Consider the following 10906-nt stretch of genomic DNA (forward strand, 5'->3'; position numbering starts at 1 on the left):
TGAGGAACTACAACAAAAACCGCTGTGATGTTGGATTCAAACCTAAACAAAGAGTCTGGGTTAGAAATTTCCCTCAGTCCCATGCTGAGAAGAAATTCACCTCTAAGCTGGCAAAAAAGTGGAAAGGACCCTACCGTGTAGTTCGACAACATGGACCCCTAAACTATCAAGTTGTTTTGGAGGATTCCGGTCAGGATGTAAGAACGGTGCATGTCTGTAACCTTAAACCTTTCTACCCTAGTGCTGAAGACTTGGAGAAAATGGAAAAACAAAGAGTACTAGACATCCTTCAGGAAAGCTCAGAGGAGGAAGATTTCCTAGGTTTCTAGATTGAGCCTGAAAAATGGATCCAGAACTCTGAGCCGCCACTAAGCGTGATCTTGTCAAGAGGGGGAGAAGTGTAGCAGAAAAGGAGAAAACTAAAAAGACAGAATGGCCCTTTACTCCTCAACAGGAAAAGGAGGGGCGAGGGAGATGATAAATGGGACACACCTGTGAGCCAGAGAGAAGAGGGAAATTCAAACAAAGGCAGCATGGAGTGGAAGCATGTGAAGTGAGAGCAAATGTAGGAAGGAGATCATAAAAAAGATAAACTAGTTTCTGGAAAGCATGATCCCAGAACCGGCTGGATTTATTTCACAATTGTCCTGGACCATGAGGCAAGAAAGCTGATCCCTGGAGCCTGAAGTGGATTTAAAAAACCCATCTAACCTGCTCGGATTGGAACGTGATTCCCTCTTTCCTGGATGAACCAAACAAGCTAAGTCTCCCTATTGAAACTCTCCTGGCTTCACCAAATTCCCTTGGCCTCTAGAAACCCCTCATCTTCCCTCTACCTGGAGATTAAAGGACCGCCATAAAGAACACACATTTCCCTCACTTTACCTTTTCATTGGACCCTAACTCCCCTCTCCAACAACCACACACCCACACACACACATATCCCTCTTTACAAATCGAATTATGAACTGAATGGCATATTATATACAAACGGTTTTGTTCCTGAACACTCTCTCCACACACACAATCTCACACTTGATCTGAACTCGACCTATACTCATCATGAACTCTTAATGGAAGCTTCTTTCATATGTTTATTTGATGGACGGTTAATTGTTCTTATTTGGAAATGAATTTGTTTGCATTGATTACTGGATATTTTGGTCAATATGAGTTCTGTCTGTTTATCAATTATACCTTTTTGATTTGATTGTTAACTTGATTGAATAATTCAATGGAATATATATTGATTAACCGAATTGATTGTTTGTGGTTTCTTTTTCTTTGATGCCTTTTGTAGTTAGGTAAATAAGCTATCCGGGTTAACTCTCTTACCGGGAGACATTAACATTTTTGACAGGTGAAGAAGCCCTGTCTGGTGCCCAACTCTTTCATTTTTTCAATTTAGAAAAACCTACGCTACAACCTTGTTGAGAATGTCAGCAAACTATACAAGGAAACATTGTCATGTGGAAAAGAGATACATATGGGGTTATATGACAGACAATTTATTGATATTTATATATGTATATTCCTAAATCTTTTGTAATAGACAAGAGACCATTTCTTTTAAAGGAGTAAGGGCTTAAGAGGCATAAATAAAAACACCAAGAAATGAGGATATATTGAATATCTTTTTATTAGTTTACTGTTTTCTGTTTTTAAGGTGTTTGATTCTCAAAGAAACAGAAATAATCCTGAAAAGAGTTTGGAGAAGCACAATGAGGAGAAAAATCTACTGATGGCACTGGATCTTTATGGTGGTGTCACAAGCAGATCTTTGAAGACAGAGACAATATATTTGTCCAGTGTTGGGTCTTCCATTTCCAATTCAAACAGCACACTTACAACACTGTGCCACTTTTTGCTGATTTTTTTGAAAAGCTGAAGGAGACAGGTATGTTTATGGAGTGTTCTGCTTCTAAGTGTCATTCCAACGTTTAATGCATGTTACTGTGACTACTTTCTGAAAAAGCAATATAAGACAGCTGTAATGTGTAATGCGCAAGTCTGTACTGTAAGGAGTGTTAGAGTTATTTCAAAATGTTTTTGGCTGTGTTCCTTTGAAGTGCTCCCGCTTGTTAAGAGTCGCGACTGGCGATTCGTGATGGCGACCCTCGGTATTATGGGAGATGTAGTTTTCTTGTGGGATTTGTATAGAACAGATGTGAAGTGTATTGTTACTTTTCTAATGTTGTTTGTGAACCCACATTAAGTCATTGTGCTTACTCTGTTATTGGCCAGACACATAAGGCATGGTATATTTATTTTGTTTTGCATTTGTTTTCCATTATTATTTTATGCTTGGTTGTTTGTACACGTAGAGTTATTGTGTTTACTCTGTGATGGGTTAGACATGTGAGGCAGGGCATATTTATGTTTATTTTAGGGCTCTCAAAACTAACGCGTTAACGCGGGATGATTAATTTGTGGAATTAACGCATGCACAGAATGACCTGCTCCAGTGAGTGCTGTGTGACCGTGCTGTGTGTACGTTATGTTTTGAAAGTGTTGTTTGCCGAACGTCCAGTGTTAAGCGCCAATTTGAGACAAAGCATGAAAGAAGTTTCAAGGACCAGGCAGACAAAGGAGAATCAATCAAACATGCAGTGTCCAGGTATGGGAAGCAAACTCTCTCAAAGTCTTTGCCACTGCCAAAAACCATGCGACTGAAGCAAGCTTTCGCAATTCTGAATATGAGTGTGGTTGGTGGGGTTAATGACAAACTTATTATTGCAATCATAATGAGATAAACATGTGTGGTGTATTTAGCTAACATGGATCATTTTGACACGTGTGTAAAACATAATGACAGGTTTAAAGCTAGCGGCGCCTGATTTCTGGACTCTCAGACTTCCTAAGTATTATTCCATATGTTACTTGTTCGTTCTCTCCTTCTGAGAATGCTCTTTGACCTGTTAGATAGAGGGATTTCCATCTTCAAGTAGGAAGCATGTTTTGAATTAGATGCCCCTATGTGTGACGTCATTTTATCTCAAGTCTTGAGCGTAAACAAGTTCCCTATATGAATGCTTGTCCGACACCGGCGACTCAGACTTCTGAATTGGCCGAGAACGTCTCCGGGTGTGTCGGTATCCGTCCTGACCTGTAACTTCTGTGTAATAAACCTTATTATACAAGCAAGAACGGTGTCTGCGGAGATTCCTTCATCATCATCTTCAACATCACTGCTGCTTAAATATACGACAAACTTGGCGTCACGAACTCTGGACGTGCTGTGGCCTGCGGCATCTCCAACACCTTCACACACGGTGAGCATTTCTCACTTGTTTGGCCGCTGGTTCATTCATTGAGGCTGTTGTGTGTCTGCTGTCTGGTCACACCGTAAAGAACCTTTTCTTTTTTATGGACATGTTGTGTTGATGTTTGACGTGAAGCTCCGTGCTAAATTTGGTTTTATTTGCGTAGTGCACGACGCAAAATGGGGGGATTATTATAGAGAAGATAAAAAAGTGAAGAAAGGAAATAAGAGAAATACAAGAAATAGTGTAGAATAGCTTCATTGTAACGATAAGGTGAGCTAAATAACATCACGCGAGATTAATGAAGATTGGGCCCTCAACTTCTTAACGGTAAGACATGTGTATATTAGTCACTGCGTGACAGTTGGCTTTGGCATAGTCAGGAATTGAGTTAAAAAGAGAAAATTGGGACAAACCTGGATCCAGGGAATTTGAATAAATAAATGTAAACAGTGATAAGGGACAGAATAATGAGAGAAATAGGATCAAAGAGATGATCAGGGAAAGACGCCGCAGAATCTGGATATAAAAGCCCTCAGGAAGAGGAGCTGTTAGAATGGGCCATAAAATCCTGGAACATCACCACAGGTCAGTTTAATAACTGGAGATTGTAGAATTAAAAATTCGATTATATGCTCCCACTCTGAAACATTTGTTGACGAACAGTGTTTGATGCAGCCTCTCATCGAATATCTACATCTCATAAAGGTAGCATAAATTTAGGAGAATAAGAGAGAAAAGAGCGCGGCAAAAAGCATGCTATATGAATGAGGTTTTTGGGAATTTCAGATGAGTGCTGTTTGTGTTTTTGGGTTGAATTTGCAGTGTTTTTCATTGTGTGGCAATGTGTGTGCGTTTGTGAACAGGGAGCCATCTCCCAGCCGTATCCTGGTGTGTGTGTGAAACGTGGTCACTACTGTGTTCCAGCTGTGTGTGACAAACTGCAGCAGGGGTTGGTCTATGTGGTTTAGGTTAATAATAAAAAAGATTTTATGATTGAATAAACATATATAGGTTGTGGTTGATAACGGGAAATTTGATAACTTATAAGGAAAGATATTTTGCTTTCTGTATTAAATAAAACAATGAGCTTCTTCCAGAAGACGTAATGAATCATGTGAGTCTCCCTTTCCCTCCCTCCACTCGCCCCCACCTTCCCCATGTTTTTCTTCGGATCTCTCCTCGGCTCCCCTGAGAGAGAGACCGCCTGTGTGTAAGAATTCAGAAAAGAGGGGGAGAAAGGGGGGTTGTAAATCTTCTAAAACATGAGTACAGCGACACAAGGAGAGATTTTCATGCTCTCACCTCTGTGATTGACACCCTCCTGTGAGACGCAGGGGCAGAGTCACAAAGTTTAAAAAAAAATTCTTTAATGGGGTTTAGTTTAAGCTAAAAAAGAAAATTTGTTTGTTTGTTTGTGGGAAAGCGAGATTGTGCAGACAGTATCAGGAAATAATATTGTTTGTTTGATTCAGCTAGATTGGATATGTTTGTAGTTCTAAAACTTTTTGTTTCATTTGGTTTTCATTAAATTCTACAATGCTTAGTTAGGGGTTTGATTTGGGAACAAATTGAGTTTAATTTGACATTTTGGACTTTAAATACTGGATAATGATAATTTTGATAGAAGGAGAGATAGTTAGAATTTAGTTTTAAGGTGATAACGAGAGGAAATTGGTTGCATTGACTAGAGAATGCACATATGCTGGTATCAAGAGTGTGAACATCTACACTACAGGCTGGTATAAATAAGAATGACATATCTGTTTTTCCTCACTGGGAGTGACACATGTACGGTGTCAGGTGACATGTGCTGTGTGCAGGCAGAGAGTCATACAGATGTATTGGTTTACGAAAGGACTGTTGAGTTATTAATACAGCCGTGAATAAATAATAAACTATTGAGAACTTTAAAGATATTAATAGAGTAAAATAAACTAAATTATATATTGATGATGCATGGTATGGGATTATTACTGGTATTTAAAGGAGAAAAACATCTATTGACCTAAGTGCTGGCAGATAATGTGTGCAAATCATACTGAATCGCTTATGATGCTGTTCAAAGGACCTAATGGGTTCATAAGATACTAAATCATTGCCTGTTTCTTTTCCCTTATCCATTTCCGGTGAGTGGGAATTGAGGCCGGTGCATCACACAGATTGAGGCTTGCTGCCGTCTGTATGTGCAGCTCCTGTCTCCAGTCTGATCAAGGCTGGTACAGTTTATCCACAAACTCTTTAGCAAAAACCTGCATTTTACATATTTGTATGTGTTCTCATTTATAGTTATTATTGTTGATACACATTTTAACCTGCTTTCATTTATAAGCTATTATAAGAACATTAATAGAGCACATTCATCTGTTTACATACACATGAAATACTACATGCTGTAGTCAGTTAAATAAATAAATAAAAGGCTTGGCAACGGACTGACCAGTTAATGCATTTAATTAATTAATGTAATATGATTGTTTGGTCTAAACTCTGCTGTCAGTTGCAGATGTGAGTTTTATTGTTTGTGCGTGGTTTATTCTGATCTGAGCTGTGTTGGAGATTCACTATTGTGACTGTTTGATGATTTGAGGTGAATATTGGGTGATAATTAGGTGATTGTCTTGCTGCGACTAAGAGCACATTTGGTGACAGTCAGTCACTTGTGGGAGCGCTGATCTTTTTGTCAAATATTATAAGCGGACTTTGGGTTGTGCTATTACATTAATGACCTTTTGATTCCTTTGGAGTTGGCAAATCAATTTCATTTTTATTATTGGCTGTGGTGAATTAATGGTTTTAATAGGTTTAATTAATTGGTTAATTGGTTGCTTGATTGATTTGTTAATTGGTTAATTAGTTAATTGATTGAGAAAAACGAATTTAAAGGGGGGAAAGAAGTAATCTAAATAGCTTTAAGTAGTTTTAATCTTAGCAATTACTTTTTAATTTACAATAAGGGAACATAAGGAAGCCGTTACAATGTGGAAAAAGGGCACTAAAAGTCCAAAAGTAACTACTCCTGTTGATGTAGTACAGAAGAATAATCCTTTAGTTAAAGGCATCGCAAACATTGCAAAGATATCGGAAAAATGGCATAAATTCTGGCCTGAAATTGACCGAGGGGACTCTTAACCCAGATGTAATTATAATAATGGAGGTACTTGTGTCCACATACAAGGCAGAGAAGGAAAAGATGGAAAATGAAGGTGGACAAGGAAAGGATGGAAAATGAGAAGGTGGAGAAGGAAAGGATGGAAAATGAGAGGAGATGATACCACTAATGACAGTGAGAATGGAGACAGCAATGAAGATTTGGAGACCAGGACTCCTTCATCTTCAAGAAAGTTTTGTCCTGCGACATCCAGTACTGGAATAGAACAGGACTTACGGAGGACTTTAAGAGAGGTCGAAAGAAGTATAGACCGATGCTTCTGTGACTTGGAAATAACTAATATTCCAGAAAGACAAAGAACACTGGAGAACCAGTTAGAGGAGTTGCAGATACGGAAGGAAGAGCTGCAGAAAGAAGGCTCCCAACTATTGGGCATGAAAAATGCATTGCGCTCAAGAAAACAGTTGACACTCAAGAAGATGTTTCCAGTGGTCATCCGAGGGCAGAGTTTGGAGTATAAGCCTTGGCAGAGTACAGATATGTCAAACATACTTGAGAAGTTACCTACTCTCCAAGATGGAGCACATTCTTGGATTTCGAAGTTGAAAGAGATTATGGTGGGAGAACAACCTGCCATTGGAGATATTGAGAGACTCTTGGCTAATCTCCTTGGAGTCCATGCTATGGGAGAGATTCTACAGAAAGCTGGACTTAATCGATATGTGGGAACTGCTGTGAATGATTCAGAGCTGTTTTCTGCAAATAGAGGTCGAGCGTGGAGAGCGCTGAAAGATACATTTCCGACAAACGTACATCCTGACAACATTTTTATTGAACCACTGGGACAGGAAGAAATCCCGAGGGCCTATGTGTCGAGAGCTCATCAAGTATGGAGAAATATCACAGGAAATTACCTGGATTTGAATCAAATGGAGTAGTCAATTTTGCGAGCCAGAATACAGAAGGGGTTGCCTCTACCAGTGGGGAGCAAACTGGCAGAGGTGGTTGGTCTCTGAAGCATGACAAAGGGTGTCTATACGGATCATATAGCCCATCAAGTGGTGCTGTATAGGAAAAAGGAACATGACCAGAAAGAACAGGACCAAGAGACCCTCAGAAAACTCAATCAAATACAACTGGTGGATAATAAGAAGACGGAGAAGAAGCAGGCTCTGGTTATGCAGAATCAGGCTCCACTAAATCAACCATTACCACAACTACAGCCGAACCAGGTTCAGCTCCAATTGTTCCAGCCATCATCGGTGGTTCCAGTCGTCTCCTACCCACAGCCAGCTTTTGGTCAAGCGCAGACTTGGAGAGGAAGGGATCAAGGAAATTTTGGAAGAGGAGGAAGGTTTAATCAAAATTTTCAACAGCGTTCAGAAGAATGTTATAATTGTGGACAATTAGGCCACTTTGCCCGTGAGTGCAACAATTTCAGAGGGAATTTCAGAGGAAACTCCAGAGGAAACTTCAGAGGAGGATTCAGGGGCCAATCAGGGCCACCCAGGGGACCGGTGAACCCTTACAGAGGCCCGGAACCAGGATTCTAGAGGTGCCCTGAAGACTCGAAAGGGGGGTGTCAGCTGATAGTATCAGGGCCGGAGAGAGATCCAACAATAGAGGTGAAAATAAATAATCGACCATTGGAAGTGATGGTGGATAGCGGAGCTGCTTTTACCTGTATTCGGCCTGAAGATGCTATACATCTCCCCATGTCCGGTCAATTGATTCGGACAATCGGGTTCGAGGGAGTGAAACAGCTGATTCCTCTCACAGAACCAATTGAGCTTAGTTATAAAAATCTGAAGATTACAATACCCATATTGGTATCAGAACATACACCTATTGCACTTTTGGGAAGAGATGCTTTGTGTAGATTGAAGTGTACAATAAAGTGTACACCAGACGGCTGTCTGGTGGAAGTGCCAAACGATATCTTTCACCAATCATTGATGACAACGGAGACTGAAGCTTCTTCAGTATTTTGGATCGGAAGTCTTAATGCAGATTTTTTGGAGCCAGCTAAATTGTGGGAGAAGTTTATCATTGCCAATATGCCTGATGCAAAGCTTCCAGAGTATCCATTTCACTGCACGCTCAAGTATTTCAATAATGATGCCCAACCAAACACAGAGGAATGGTTGAGTCGTCAACCAAAGCAAGTTCAACTCAGTTCGGGCTGTATAATTTTGGGACCACAAGGAGCAGCTATGAAGATACACAGAGATGACTATTTGGATAAAGAGTTTGATATCGAGAAGAGTGTGCCACATGTGACCTTGTTGGTGTGTGAAGAATATACGCAGAAGCATATAGGAGAAATGATGGCAGAAGCAGAAGAAGCAGTTTTTATACCGGTTAAAAGAGAATCTTGCCATCTGGAGGAGTGAGGATCAGAGATTCATTAAGATTATGATCTCTGCTCAAGGACAAGGAAAGCCAAAAACTGTGCGGATGACACATGAGTCAATTTGCAGTGCTAAGATGGACTCAGACGTAATGAGAGAAGAGATGCTGCGACTAGTTCCAGAATGTTTGTGGTCTCGGTATAGTACCGATATTGGACTTGTGAAGTCAGCCCAACCAGTGAGAGCTGAACTCTGACCAGGAGTTAAACCTCCTTGGAAGAACCAGTATCCACTGAAGGAAGAGGCAATCCGAGGAATTGAACCACAGATTGAAGGACTTTCGAAAGCGGGTATTTTGAAGATAACACAGAATCCCCAGAGTAACACGCCTTTGTTGCCTGTAAAGAAGCCAGATGATTCATATCGCTTGGTACATGATTTGAGAGCGGTGAATGAAGTGGTAGCTGATTTTCCAGCAGAAGTGCCAGATCCACATACTTTGTTAGCCCAAATTCCTCCAGATGCGACACATTTCACAGTGTTAGATTTATGTGGTGCGTTTTTCAGTGTTCCACTTAGTATAGAAAGTCAAGGCTTATTTGGGTTCACGTACAATGGACAGTTTTATGAGTATAAGTAACAGTAAAGATAACAATTTAAAGATTTGGATAAACTGATCTGAGTAGTCCTAATATGAACTTCATGCGAAGGAACTATGGTGACACAGCACTAAGCCAAGTACAAGTGTGGATGAAAGAATGTGGGTTTCCAACTGGGGGAAGTTTTAGTATAAGACAGCTGAAACAGCTGAGACTGAAGCTAAAGGAGAAAGAAAAAGTAAGTCAGGCCAGAAATGTAAATCTTACATTTCAGGCAGATAGGAAGGTATGTGGAATGTGGTTAGAAGATAGCCATGGTAGGGTTCTAGTTCTGTCAGGGACATTACCATTAAGGAAGTATGTTTTGTATAATGACATGAGGTGGTTGAAAATTAAAGATGATTGTTCACTTGTCCTGCGTAAAGTTACATGGGAAGACCAAGGGGAATACATGTGTACTTATTTAGAACCGCAGTTTAAATTTGTTTCATATCAAAATTATTGGATAAAAGGTCATATAACTTGTAAAGTGACACTCATGATAAAAGATTTGAGTCCTATTGGAGTTTTCACGGTTACTAAAGGGGTTCAGGAACAATTTACCACAGTAACCACTCCAAGGGGGAATAGTACACAGATGAAGCTTGTTACTTTAGCTCCAGAAACAACTAAGAGTGTTCATACATCAACTCAGGCTACTACTCTAGCTATGACTTTGAAGGGGATGAATGCTACAACAGTGACGACATCTTTGACGTCTACGACATTTGTAAATGTGACGCAGACATCTGACATGACACCTTTGACATTTAAGGATGTGGTTAATGTAACCCAGAAGCTAATGTTAAAGATAGAGCCTAGGGTGAACAGTAGTAATGAGATTGTTGGAGTTAGAGAACAGATGATGGAAGAGAATGATGCAGATTCATCTGTGACAGCTCAGAGGACTGTTTCAGATGTAGATAATGACTTTTTTGACGCTGATCAGACACCAGAACACATGACTGATCAATACCATACATTACAAAAGAGAGAAACTAAATGGAAGGCGTTTGGGTTTGATCCTTCATTGTTACGAATTGCAGACCCATGGGCAAGTAGGAACTTATGGTTCCATCAATTAACTCATTCCGTAAGATCGGTTACGAATTGGAATGGTCCATGTGTGGTAAAGGTTCCATCGCCGAACTCGTGGCCTTTAATTTTATAGACTGTACCAGAACCACTAATCGCTATATGCCAAAGTTATGCACTATCGTGGCTGTTGTATCAGCAGCAGTCAGCAGAAGATGTAATGATGGCTTTGTCAGTACATCTGTTTAAGTCTAGATTTACTTGTTCTTGGTTGAGGGAATTACCATATGTAAGTTTACTTGATCGGCATGAAAATATCACAACGGCGGTCCCTGATATAATGGAAGTGACATCAGTGAGAGCTAACAGCTGTTTTTGTTCTTTCGAGACTTTGTGTAGTCTCGGAGGGGGGACATATGGCGTAAATGGACAATGTGACTTATAATTTCACATTTATTTATAGAGTGTATTTGATGTTTAATTTGTATCTGTTCTGTATGCAAAAGA

The sequence above is a fragment of the Hippoglossus hippoglossus genome, chromosome 10 (assembly GCF_009819705.1).
Source record: "Hippoglossus hippoglossus isolate fHipHip1 chromosome 10, fHipHip1.pri, whole genome shotgun sequence".
NCBI classification, from domain to species: domain Eukaryota; kingdom Metazoa; phylum Chordata; class Actinopteri; order Pleuronectiformes; family Pleuronectidae; genus Hippoglossus; species Hippoglossus hippoglossus.